The sequence below is a fragment of the Colossoma macropomum genome, unplaced genomic scaffold, assembly GCF_904425465.1.
Source record: "Colossoma macropomum unplaced genomic scaffold, Colossoma_macropomum, whole genome shotgun sequence".
NCBI lineage: Eukaryota > Metazoa > Chordata > Actinopteri > Characiformes > Serrasalmidae > Colossoma > Colossoma macropomum.
The window spans coordinates 8,990,014-9,004,650 of NW_023494788.1; the positions used below are offsets into that span (position 1 = coordinate 8,990,014).

Genomic DNA, 14,637 nt, shown 5'->3' on the forward strand with positions numbered 1-14,637 from the left:
CTGTGTAGAGAGAGAATCAAAGAGGTGGAGACACTGAAAGTCTGGCTGAGTGAACAGTGAAGTGGAAGACTGAAGAGGGACTTTTAGAGAGAGGGACTATAGCACATTTTAGAGCTAGACTGTTTTACCAGAGGAGGTTTGTGGGATTTGTGGGAATTGACAGGTTGATTGGTACAAGATAAAGTATCTGTGTATTTTCCCAAAATTCCCACAGAGAGCTTGGATTAAAAGATGATAGCCTAGTCATTCACATCAGTGTTCTGTGATACACCTCACTCAGTTACAATGACAACACACTGCACAGGTGTGTGTCTATTGGCAAGTGTTGTTGTTTCATTACTGTGAGGTGAATTGGAGCATTAATACTACTACTGAGGGAGCTCCGTGTCCAGCTAATTACAGAGGGCTACTTACTCAACAGTTATTATTGGCATACAAAAAAAAAAATCCAAGCAATGGAGATTCATACTGGATTAAAACCAAAGAGCTTCTTAGTAATCACTTACACTATATTACCTCTCTAGGTTAAACTAATCCAGGTCCACTAGGGCTTAAAACTAGACCATACAGGTGAATAGGGCCAGTGATGAGTGACGGGAATGAAAGAGAATGCAGACTGATGGGGTTTCTCTAACCTCCACCTCCAGCTCTTTGGTGGCGGTCTGAAGCTTGGGGGGCACAGTGCACTCCAGTGTGTTTCCCACCAGAGCCACACTCACACATGAGCGGTTGGACACCCGCAAAACCTCCCCAGTGCAGTGACAGAAAACTGTAGCACCAGCTCCAGTTTCACATGCTGATCCATTCTACTGCTCAGTGCACAACAACTACTCTGTGGGGCAGATTTTAATGAATTATAGGGGACAAAGACGCAAACGAGACATTAGCAAAGATATCCAATACAAATCCAGCCAGGCTTACTATATGAGATAGAGAGATCACAGCAGAGAGAGAGAGAGAGAGAGAGAGAGAGAGAGAGAGTAAGAGAGAGAGAGAGAGGGAGAGAGAGAGAGAGAGAGAGAGAGAGCGCAGAAGGCAATAAAGAAAGCGATCACATTCCTCGCATGACAGCCTGGGCTTTGCAGATTGGACACACAGTTCACTTCAGCACCTGTTACTGTACAGTACAGACCAGCTAGAGACCCGATCGGAACAGGCTGGCACGCAACAGATTTCTAGCAGAGTCTCCAACAATTTACCATTTTTTACCATAATCAGCTACAGTACAGAGAGCACTGTGACATATTTCATGCATTAGTGGCTCTAAAGAGACAGATCAATGAGCAGTAATAACACAGTCTTACTGCTCATTCTCCTGACGAAGTTTCTAAGTGTATTATTAGTCTCTGATATTCTACAGAGTATAAGACAAGCTGCCAAGTGCAATTTTCATTTCTACAAACAAGGTCCTGGCATCCAGCAGCAAATGTAAACAAACAAATTACATGGGAATGACTGTGGTGGCATGATCGCAACTTAATTAGATCCAAAATAAATGACAACTGCTCTCGTTCCCATTACTGTTAAATACACCCATTCAGTGGACATGTTCCATAATTTGGCCCTTTTTATCATATATTTAAACTTATAGACCTAAATAAAGAATTCAAATGTGTGTTTAAAGGGACCAGTGCCACACGGATGGGATTTGATTCTGAAGAAAAAACAGGATCTCATCTAAACCCCCCTCCACTCAACAGCTGCACTGGACTAGTGAGTGGCACTGCTAGAAAAAAAAATCCTCTCGTGCTTCATTGTTAAAAACGTTGAGTTTTTCACCCGGTTTCCCTCGCTAATGCAAAGGATTCTCACCATTAATGTGTCAAAGGCTGGAAGCTTGAGGATCTCAAGAACAATGTGGGAGAATAGAGGGAATATGGAGGGTAGAGGGTCAGCAGGTCCGCATGGGATACAAACTACATTTCCTGTTTGGTCTCAGTATTGTTTCCTTCCACATCAGTGAGTGCAAAGAATCGAGGTGGACTTTTGTGAATGTGTGTAGTTGTGCTCGCGTGAATGTAACCTTTCAGAAGAGTAAAAACTTGTGTATACAAGTTTGTGCTTGTTACACGGATGGATTCTAGCCAGTGGAAAGCGTCTCCAGCACACTCTTTCTGCCTCAAACTTGAGGTCTTCTATGTAGGTCATGCCAAACTTCTGTGTTGGGAAGCCATCAAGCACAAACTTAATTTTGGTGATTTCGACCAGAGGCTGAATATTCAGGCCTTTAGTGAAGGAGAGATGCAGACGATGGTCAGCTTGTTTCATCGTACGTGCACAAACAACAGAACAGGGATGGATTACTGACCAGCCCTTTGGGGCCAGGGCCAGGGACCTCTGACTGCGACAATATCTTGCGGCGCGGGACAAATTTTCAGTATTGTGAATGGGAGCGGGCAGGAAACCAGCCGACTGCAGGTGGGAGCGGGTTGAATCATATATATATTTATATACATATATATGTCGTTGATTTTTAAACCAAATAAATAAATACATTTTCAGGGTTGCTCAAAATGTACATGAATGTGAAATATTATTTAATCTCACTTTTTTACTGGTGGAGTGTGGGGGGCCTCCAAAGAGTCTTGCAAGACCATAATCCATCCCTGCAACAGAATTAAAACACATCTTTTGCTCCAACTCTGTGGCAAAACAATGTCCAAGCTAGATACTTTCAGAAATTTCAGCAGTTCTAAAAGTATATTGTCCTGAGGACTTTCTAGCAAGTTTCTCTGAACAGGAATTATGGAACATCTCTGTTGCATTTGCATTGAAACTCATAACATATAAGCCATTCTGTATGACATCTTAACTCACTCATGACAGCATGAAAGCCGGCATTTATTAAACCCTGCTATGAGACCTATTGCTGTCAGGTGGTGCGCTTCATTTACAACTCAAAGAAGACAAAGCCATGCCAGAGCACACGCTGCTTTGACATTATCATAATGACTTCATAAGCCTCAGGATACTTATGCAAGCAGTAAGCATACATTCCACAGGCAATGAAGTTGCTCAGTGCTAGCAGGATATGAAAATGATGCTATATCAAATAAAACGTGGAATATTCAGTGCACTGGATCCAGATGAGACGCTGCTTCTTGCTTGCACTGAGTTTCAGCAGTGCTGGTATGTGGAGGATAATCTTCAGGAAAAGTGAACAGGGATTCTTTGTGCGCGTTGGGGTCCAACTCCAAACACTATGTGAGTTATGACTTGGAGGCTCAGCAGATGCCAACAGTGACTCTATTTTTTGGCAGCTCTCTCCAGCCCATCACGCCTCCTGTCCGTGAGGCGTTCTCCTCGGCCCGTAACGGTGCTGGATGGTGGCTGGCTGTTTCGCCTGTCATCTTCCTGCCACTCATACTTAATGTGAATGTTGTGTTTTCTCTCTGTGTTTATGAGGCCTGGAGCTCCAGGCACATCCTGAAGCCTTTGATGGGATTATTTTCAAACATATGCAGTGATAGTGCTCAGTGCTCTCTGACAATCAGAAAGTTTCAGTCCAGCTGAGAGACTTGCTCTGACTTAGGGCTGTACTGTTGTGCTGTAACATTATCACAGTACAGGCTTTTGCAATGTGCAAATGAGACCTTTATCAAATGTCAGATGTTTCAGGAGAGTTTCTGCGGTTCTGTGCCCGTTAACCTGTGGTAGCTACCTCCTGTCAACAGCTTCCCCGTCCTCTCCCCGATTGAGCAATATCACATATGAGGAAACACACACTGCTGATCCAGTTCATTAACATAATTATTTCATAATTTTCAAATGAATTAAGGAACTTAAAAAAATAAGCATTTTTGCATTTAGCATTTTTGTGCACAGCAGTAAATTAAATCAAATTGCCAATGGGTGAAATCAATATTTCAAAAGCCAATTCTATCCATCTGTGGTTCACTGCTGACAAACTTACTGACAATGTTACTTAAATCATCTGTACTGGATTAATAACAGCTGCTAAAGAAAGAAGATAATAAAACAGACACTTCTCGGAACGAGACAGAGTGAATAAATGTTCTCACATGGAGTTAAATCTTCCAAAATCCTTGGAGAAACCATGAATGAGAACAGTGTCTTCCTGGACTCCAGGAACTTGAAGATCTATGTTGTTTTATGTTCTCAGTATTCAGAGTGCCAGCCTTTAGCAACAAGCTGTAGCATGTAAAAAAATGCCCTTAATATGTTGGTGGGAAAGCAGAGACTGGCTGATGAACCGAGATTAGCTGAGCCTTGGATTTAGATCACAGTAAAAGATATGGAAGAAAGCTCTTGAGATGTTTTCCCCCAACAGCTGAGGCCCAAAATTCAACTTAGTTTTTACTCTACTCTCCTCCATTTTGGTCTTTGGGGCCTTTCCCTTGTGTGGACACAAAACTCACTGACGGTTAGAGCTCCTCTTCTTCAGAGCTCAGTCACCAACCAGAACGAAGCTCCAGCCCACCAGAAACCTCAAACCACACTTCTGTTTCCCCCATCATTCAGCAAATCAACGCAACAGATGACAGGTCCACTCAAGTTATGTGACCGAGGCAGATTTGGTGAGCCTCAGACTCAAAACAGGAAACGTACAGCTTCCTATTAAAAACCTAAAAACAATAAAACACTTGTGCTTTATAGTTCATGGTGGGAGTATTGGACCCCACACTGATAACAGTAAAGAATTTACAGTGCAACAGCTGTGGAGCCATCCTAAATCACTAGTAAGTATAGTTTAGCTTCTATTACATGGAACCACAACACACTGTCTACTGACTGCTTGTTATATTAGGAATTTAAGCATCAAATATCCATTAACACAGTTAAAAACAACAACACACATTTCCTTATGTTTCAAACATCACTGAATCAACACATTTCAATTTCTGAAATATACCCAACTCTTCCTTTATGCAGTCAAAGTAATTAAACTTTCTGCCAGGATTTGGAAGTGGAGACAGACAGTCAGGAGATAATAATCTAAATGAAAGTTTGTGAGGGTGTGTCAGCAGTCTGTACGGACACTGAATGCTGTTCTATTGTAGTAGTAAGATGACACTGAGTAATTAATACTGTAAAGTCATGCTCTCTTTCACTTACAGAACTGTCAAGCCTAAAGAGTGGTCTGCAGTCAGTTAGACCACAAATCTCTTATATTAAAAGAAGGGGATTTCTACTTTGTTGAAATTTAAGTTTAAGCTGAGGTTGAAGTAAAAGCCATGAATCTTTGGTCCAGAGTGAGCATTTCGGGTAGTTATGAGAAACTACAGAGAATCAGTGAGACAGTGCTGAGAAATCAGGTGAATAAACAGGTTGGCTTCCACACTTGGAGCCAGAGGTGATGACTATATGGAGCGTTAAGCGTTGCTTTTCCATTTCCTCTTCACATCTGCCACTCCAGCACTTTCTTTTCCTTCATTCTAAAAGCTTTTTTTCCCTTACAGTGGGGTTAATGGCAATAACACCTGTGTGACATGGTTGTTGAAGTGTATGACAAAGTGTGCGTACAGTGTAACAGGGACTCACCATGTAAACCTCTTTGTCCTTGATGAAAAGAGGGCAGCTGGGGACCATCTGAGGCTGCATGGCTGAGTGGAGGTAGACGCCAGACGCTATCACTGTGCTGCCTCCACTGTTGCATAAAAATACTTTAAAAAGTCAAGCAACGACTATAAGGCAAATAAAAAAATGAAGAACAATCCTATATCAAGAAATTCAAAAATAAATTAATTAATAAACAAAAAAACAGTTGACCCAGACGTAACATGCAGAGTGATGAAGCAGCGGGAAGCTGCTAGTATTACCACATATTACTATACTGGTATTTATTTAATATAACTATAAAACTACTATTTGCAGTACTAAGCAAAAGTCATTCAAAATAGCCTTTCAGTGATTCATTATTAAGTGAGGAACTGTAGCATGGACCCAACCTACAGGCCCTTAGGGATTAAGGAGCTAAATGCTGCCTAATGAAGGCTGGACATTGTGGATGAGTGGGTCCTCATTGTAGGTGTAGTTGGCAGGAGCTTCACGGGTCACTCCATCGATATGCAGCTGCACTCTGTGCTGGGACGGAGAGACTTGAGACGAAGTCTGGCATGTTAGCATGGTAGCTGATTCACTGGTGGCAGAAAACACTTGACAAGATGAAAAAGAGCTGCATTGACTTGACACAAACCTTTACACCATTTTGACATTAATACAATTACATTAATTCAATTTTGTCGTTACATTGTTATTTGTTATTGTATATTACTTTTGGTAATAACTATGTTCAAGAAGACTGAAATAAAAAAGAACAGAAACACTTACTATTTTCAGATACAATTACCATATTAGTGCACTTGTAGGTATGTAGCCATGTATTCCATCTACCCCATTCATCAGTGGAAAAGGGCCACCACAGCACTACCGCTGATCAGTGTTTGGGTAGTGGACCAAAGTCCCTAACTTTACATCAACAAAGTGGAACAAAAAGTGTCTACTAGAGTGGACAGTACATGTATACAGGGCACAAACTCCAGCATCACCGCTAACATATCACTACCATGTCAGTGTCACTGTTAGCGCAACGTCAGATGGGCTACAATATAATTACCATAACTGTAGACCTACAAAGTGCACCTAGATCTAAAAATGGCCAATGCCTATAAGGTGCCCATGTGGTGTTTCTTTTATTCTGTACACCCTCTATATATAGTTTATGTGGAAATAATGTACACATTTAAATCAAGAAATTTCAATGTATATATATTTTGTCACAATATATTTTATTATAGCATATCCCATTACAAAATAGGTTTATAGGTTTCAAACTCACCTCTACAATTCTCAGGTGACACTTAGAATTGCAACCTTTCTTGAGCTCCCACTGTCCAGGAATGAACCCCTGATGGTCAGTGTGATTGCACCATATTTAGGTCCAAACTCAGGGAAGATTCCTTTAATAACAGCATTCTGGGGGTGTAAAATAAAACATGGATGGATCACTGCACTAACATAAAAAAAGTCTGACTGTACCTTTTCCCAAAATGATCATCAATTTACTGTGATCAACTGTTTTGAGCACATTCAGTGGTTCAAAAACTTTACATTAGAAATACTTAACTGCTGATGTTAGTGTCCAATGCTGGTGCTTTGTGAGGACTCTTACCACAAATGAGAAGCCCTTGATCTGCCCCTGCTCCTTACCACTGTGTACTTTTACCCAGCGGTCAGAAATGGACGCATTCACATGATCCAGACCGCAAACCAACTTAAGCACAAAGACAAAAACATCTCCCACAACTTAGACAATAAACAAGCTGTAGTTTGTGTGCTTGTGGAGTAAGCAGGCTATTAGGCTATCAAATTGCAAGCTAATTTATCAATAGCTATCATAGTACTACGTACAAACAACAGAGGAGCTATTCTCTCAGGGAAATGTCTCCTCTTGTCTCAACAATGGGATGGCTGTGGAGTGCTGTATCCTGTATGGCTGCAGAGTTTGGCGTATTTGTATTAAGCTAGTTGGGTACGGAAGGGCAAACTGCACACTGCAGCACTTTTTGGTGAGCAGTTTGTGCCCTTACAACTGGGCCACTATGCTGAAGTTGTTATGAATTGAGTAGGTACGTTGGAAGCTGGGAGGACACAAAACATGTGCAGTGCAGGGATACTTAAAGAACCAGAACTGTAAGATAGCTAAATCACTGGATTGTGTTTAAAGATGATAAAATCACTATATATCAATAGGGTTGAATTTGTTTAATGCATGATTATGCCATTCCATATTTCTCCACATTTCCAAAGGGGTTATTTGGTAAATGTTCTGTCACTGGTTAATGCAGAGCTAAATACTAACAGAAGGAGGGGATTTAAGCAAAATCTATTTTTTTGCCACAGACTGTCATGTTGGGATGGCCTTTCAATGGGCTGTGGTAGGAAAGACCTACAGAAGACAGAGAAATCATTTTTGTTCGTGTTGAGTTTTTCCAGTGTCCTATGCCATGATTGGATAGATCATAGTTTTTAGAGCCCACCTTGCCCACGCTCTGATGATAAGATAAAAACACCTACACATGAAACATAAGCAGCATATGTTTGTTTCATATTGAATACATTATTTTAACACAGTAAAAAATGTAATGTAAACAAAATGGTTTATTCTAATTAATGTGTACATTTTTGGTATTGGGGGCTTTTAATTAGTTTAAAAATGTTGGCAGAGTATGGACCGAGTTGCAGAGGTTACTTACTCATTACATGTTCAAGGACTTTTCGTTCATCTAATTTTTGTATCTGCAATTCACTGTCTGCAGTCTTTGAGCTGCCTCGGGCCTTTTGGTCTAAGGCCCCCCACGGTCCCTTGCTGTGAGTGGCTGCTTTGGCACCGGCTTAGTCAGCAATCCATCCCTGGACATTCAGTGTCATTTTGTGTTACATAGACTACTTTTTCCTGCTCCAGAGGATGATACTGACAGTGTTTTATTTTAATAATTTCAGCATTTGACTCTCTGTATTTTGTAATCTTGGGATGGACACCGACAATGCATTCTTAAACTGTGACATTTTAGAGGTTTCCTGTCAGAGTCAACAAGAAGTCCTCACACAATATGAACAATCATCCTGAAAAAAATGACGCATCATGAATTCTATAGCAACATCCTTCCTGATATTCAGAATCCATTAAAATCTTTAAAACAGAATCAGTTCACTAAATTTGAATGACGCCAGGACGTTTAAAGCAGCCAAAATCAATGAAGGTCAGAGTTTCATCTGCACTTGATGCTATTAGCTTGATGCTATTGTCTGCTCAGTAACCATGGCAATAAGGTTTGTGGTTGGGCAGGGCGGATACCTCAGTGAGGGGAATGGGACAGGAGTCATGGCTCCAAAGGGAAGTCTCACACTGAGCTGACCGAGTGCAGAGGTTTCTGTTCCTGCACCACCCGCAGCCCATGAAAGACGGAGCCAGGAGACACGAGCTGCAGTTCCACAACTGCTCACAGCCTGGACCAATCACAGGCACTTTAGACACCTGCAAGACAGAAAGAATCAGTCAGTGTTATTTCATATATAGAGCATTTTGTAGGTAACTGGATTTTCCCTCTGAATTAAACAGTTTCAACTCAGAATGTCCATTTTGATTACAAGTTACATTGTGCATATTGATATATTATTAAATATGACCATATTTCAGAGGATCTGGCCTCAGTAGGTCAAGCAAGCAATGTGTCTCTCACATACACAGATTATATCAGCTCTCTGAATGAAGTACTACACTGATAAGTTTTTTACCTTGTTTCCTGTGACCAGCAGTACGGCGGCATCTGGTCACTGTGGAGACAGCAGGGCCACCTCTGAGGACACGTGGAGACTGTCCAAGAGGAAGTCCACATGCAGCTCTGTGTTGTCAAACGGGAAACGAGAAACCACCACCTGCATAGCAAGAAAAACAACAGGAGTGACCTCTCACATCCAATCCTTTTGTTGTGGATAGACAAATTTAATAAAGCATATTCACTGTGTACTGTAAAAGGCTGCATTCTGAGTCAGAGCTATGATGGTAAAACGGATGGTAAAATTTCCTTGCTGATTATGTTTACAGGGAACAGTGATGTAAATGACTGTACATAATAACATGCTTTGCTTTGACCATCTTCTAACGGAAAGGCTGACAGACTATTTTCTCATTTTCAGCTATTAAACATTGCCCAAATCTAAGGCTAAGACAGTCTATAATTCTGTATTTTTGGTTTTTGGTCTAAAATAAGTACTCAGTGTAGGCAAGGCTGGATCAGAAATCCATGTTATTCATAGTTTTTTTGGGTAATAGGTCATAAACTGTTAAATTACAGATCGTGCCCTGGAACTTTCCTCAGGAGAGAATCCGAATCAAAGGGCAGAGGAATCCAGAGGCAATCGCTGTAAAGGGACAGGCTCTGTTTGCTATGGATCCTGTAATAACTGCTGTTTTGCTTCTTTCAGTAGAAGATGACAAATTGAAGCATGATGACGGCGGCTGATGGCAGGGAGTGGGAGCAGACAAAAGTCATAGCTTCAGGCAAGAGAAGACGCAAAGACTGCTGCTGATGTGGCATGTTGAGAGGTGTTGGAACACTGGCTCTGTCTCCACACACCTGGACTAACATTTATCATCTGACCAAGTCTGAATAGAGTATTAGAGCATGTGCTCCATTAACAATAACAGGATCCGTGCTTTACCTCTTTCACAGTAACTATAAAATGCAACAGTAGCCGTTTTTGAAGGTCTCTCAGTTGATTGATGGAATAAGTCTAGATGATAATGTGAATGATTTACAAAACTAAAAACTAACTGGATTCTTGTCTTAGTAGACAAGCAAGCAAGTCAACATTTATGAAAATAGTAGTTGTACATCATTATTCGCTATGAAGTTGTGCTGTTCATTTTATCTCAACACAGCTGTCTTTGTGGAGAGATGTGAATTCTTTGAAGGTTTTGGCTTAAAACATTTCCTACACCTTTTCCCCTTACACTGAAGTGGCACAGTGAAGTGAAGGACACAGGAGCAAGCACAGTGATAGTGTGAGTCCAAGTTCAGTCTTTGTCAAATAAAAGCAAAATTGGGAAAAAGTTGTGGCTGAATACTGAATTGCAGAATTGCGAATGTTACACAAACTTCACCACTGAGAGTTTGTGGCCGTTTAGCCTGATACCTCTTTCTCCAAAGCTAAGGCTATTTGAAAAGACCGAAATGTCATTTTATACAAGTTTTTCCACAGAAATGAAGTTTTTTTCTGATGAAATTTGATGCTGTGGTCTGTGGATGTCCTAAAATGCATACCTTAATATAAGCAACTTTTTGTACATGCATGACATCTGTTTGCTGCACTGAGCACATGTAACCTTACCTTATAAACACGGTTTTAAAGTAGAACATCACATCACCCAACATTTTTAAAAGTTCAGTTATGTTTATGCCTGGGAGTACTAGCGTCTTGCTGTGGTTTTCCTGTCACTGGGCACAATTACCGATTACTGGGTTAACTGTCACTGGGCACAGGCCTGGTCAAATTTGTCTGGTGCACACCTTTTTAAAGAAAACAATTATTTGCTGTTACGTAGTGAGTCTGACATTATTGTGCATCCCCATTGTGCAAAGCAGTCATTGTTAGAGTCTGTACAGTGTGTTCTACAACAGAGACATCCATTATTGGCTTGTCTAAGTCTCCACAGAGTCTCTTATAGGACATGCAAGCATTCCTTTACCATACATATGTCTTTCACAGATGCAGTACAGTCTACAGAAAGCACTAAGGCCTTACAAAATCAACAAAGCAGCTCTCAGAGACAAACTGAAGCCTCAATCTGGCCACTGTCAAATGTGATTTGCTATAAAGAAAGAACATATGGATCTGGCAAGTAAAAGGGGGACTTTCCAGTAGTAATAAAAGGCAAGAGCAATAGAGCCTTGTACAGGGTGTCCCAAAAAAATTGACATCATTTGAGATGTAAGTATCTGAGTAACTACATGTCGTAGGCAAATGAAATTAAATAGGTCTCATGTTAAACAATGCAAGATTTATTTATCAAAATTCGAACAAGAAATTCAGAGGGATGTAGATTTTATAACCGATTTCACAAAGCTTCACAAATGTAATATCTTCCGATATTGGTGGTCGTCCAGACCCCTTTGCCCTGCACAGACAGCCTTCCTCTTTGAATTTTTTGTGCCATGTCCAAATCTGCTTTCCAGTTTGTGCATTTTTATTGAATTGTCTTGAAAATGCACGCTGCACACTCTTGTTTGCCTGTGTTGGAGCATATTCTAACACACAAAATGCCTTTTCATTTCTAGTGAACGCCATTCTTCAACCTGAAAAAAAACATTAAAAAGTAAACTTGTTTAGTTTTAACACACTTTGTTAAAATTTGAGATCATTTGAGGGAGAACTGACTACGTTATTAGACAACAAAATTATGTAAATTTTTTTGGGACACCCTGTACAATCAAGTCTAGCAAAACCAGAAAATGGCCATAAATTAGTAGTTATTGTGGGAAGGATGCTGTGCAATTTGGGGAAATTACAGCATACTGTGCTTGTAAAGGAAGTACTGCTCACAAACACCAGGACAGGTGTTCAGTCTCTCATACTGACAGGGAAAGGAGAGAGAAAAACGTAATTTTCTTCTGAGATACTCTCTCCACTCATCTATAGGGGTTCAAGGATTTACACAAAACTACTGATATATTAGCCTTGCTTGTTTATATATCTCTTTCCCCTCTTGCTAGGCTATTTAGGGCTCTGATGACTTTTCAAAAATCAATAAATTGGGACAAAACAATTAAGTATAGATAAATCAAGCAGTCCCAGCATTACTTCACCTCCTTGACATTTAATCAATATTACAACAAATTGTAGCAATTGCTGAGAATAACAGTTCAGTCATCCTGCACATGACTTTCCTGCACATAACTACAGATGACATTTGCAGCTAGTATAAAACTCGCTGATTGAACTACAGCAGTGCAACAGGTTTATCTGCAGTATTAATAATCTATTAATCCAGAGAAGCTCACAGTGCTGAATCATAGTGCATTTCAATTTCTACATTAAATAATTCTTTATCAAATAATTGAGCAAATATGGCATCTTACGCTAATACAGATTTTGTGAGTGTGTGAAAATTTGTGTGCATTTTCGCATAAGAGCGACAACAGATATAGCTCAAACTGACAATAAAATACATGTACGGGAACCACACTCTCACAATTAACACTGATAAGCAAGCAGGTATGTTTGAACAGATGTGTGATGAGCTGGAGTTTCTGGTAAAGCGCTGCAGCAGGTCAGAGGTGACTGCGGTGCAAACAGGAAAAGGCCGTGTTCTCCAAAATAGTCCTCGCACCTGTACATTCATTCTTCCGGCCATTTTCACTGGTCACGTACCAGCATCCTACCAATCTACTGCACATGTAAAATAACGCAGGGAAATGCTGCTGGCCAGTGCAATATTATTAGTTAATATTACTTTTCTCATCTGCTGGCGCACTGTGACATAATCAAAACTCACCAGACATTTTAAAGGCAGGTAAAAGTCAGTACATTTTGATGGAAGATAATGGAGTTTTGTTTTTTAAATGGAATGATATGATGAACTGTGCTTAATTTGACCAGGGAGATGAACTAATAAGTTAAAAAACGTTCAATTTGAACTTTTGGAGGTTGCCTTCAAGGAATAAGATGTATCTTGTACTATATAATGTTGATTCTACAGCTACAACTTATGTGAAGAAACCTAACTAGCAGTAATAACTGTACAAGTGTTCTGTGTCTAAGTAGCTGGAGAACCTATTCTTAAAGTGATGGTTCATGTTTACACAATTTTCACCTCCTACCCAAAATGTATTTGATTGGTTGAAACATGGCTACAAGGCTAATGTTAACAAGTAATGGAATCTTTCAGCCACCTATTTAAATCAAATAGACTAGTCATCTCAAATAGACTTGCTTATGTGGTTTCTGACACCATATGACATACTGTTATCTAGAAAAATCAATAAAAGTACATTGCATAACTAAAAACAGTATTAGCTTTACATTTGTAGTTCGATTGCAATCTACTCTATGATGGCAAGGTAAAGAAAAAAAATGATTATATCATTTTTTTACTGTCCTGAAGTTCTTACCTGGATGACCCTTCCATCTGCAGTCCCTAGCATAGCCACTGTGTGCTCCTGCATGGACACCACGGCGATGGAGGTGAGGAGAATGTTTCAGAAGCTGCCATTATAACAATTCTGAGGTGGACGTGTGCTGGGAAACTCCAGTTGATAGCCCTTCTCGTGTTGTCGACAGCCTAAAGAATCGCCAGAGAAAGTCTAGAGAGAAAAACTATGTTGTGACGCATGTGTCTGCAAAGGCAACTTTAATAGTTTCAATCAAGTAAGCCATAGCTCTGAATACCTCCACTCTAAATTGCGGTGTCAACATCCCAGAGGACATGGATAAGCTTAACAGATGCTTGCCATCTACACCTACTGAGTCCATGACGCATTTGGACGGCTGTGCTCACAGATGTCAGAAATTCAGAAATACAACGCGGAGAAATACAGCTCGGTGGAAAATCATCTCTCCTGCTGCTGCACTAGAACCTTTACTCAGTCCAGTTTTCTTTGGCTGTGATCGCCACAACCTGTGGAGCCTGATCTACTAGCTCATCTAATGTTTCCTACATAGTCTGAGGGAGAACTGAACCAGTTCAGCCTGGTCTCTCACTGTTCACTGAGTTGCTTTTACCAAACTTGTGGAAAGTCAGCCAGGTCGTTCTAGCTAGAACTAAATGTCCATGTTTACTTTGTAAGACTCCGGATCAGCAGCTATTAAAGGTGGAGAAAGAGGAGATTCGAGGCCTACTATGTGATCAAGCCTCAGGGTCACAGACCCTAGCATGAAGGCCAAGGAGTCGTCAATAATTAATGAAACCAGAGCCTGGCACTGCAGGGCATGACCAAAGGGCCCAACCAAATGCAGGGAGCAGGCGGTTAATGATTAAAAGGGGGATCACAGCAACTCTGCTCAGCTGGTGTATTGTTACGCTGTATAATGGCAGAGGCAAAGGATAATCGGGCCAATTTTGAGGCCGATTCGCCCCTCATAGCAATCGCATAAAGTGTCTGATTTCAGAAAGGC

At 40.6% G+C, this 14,637-nt stretch overlaps 1 long non-coding RNA gene across 1 annotated transcript; it reads right to left on the reverse strand.

The window, feature by feature from the left end:
- Positions 1–8,859: 8,859 nt before the first annotated feature.
- Positions 8,860–14,315, reverse strand: LOC118806387. Its single transcript, XR_005007114.1, has 4 exons — positions 13,912–14,315; positions 13,635–13,826; positions 9,259–9,399; positions 8,860–8,998 (listed from the first exon to the last, which is right to left on the reverse strand). It is a non-coding gene; the product is annotated as an uncharacterized LOC118806387 (long non-coding RNA).
- Between the last annotated feature and the right edge of the window lie 322 nt (positions 14,316–14,637).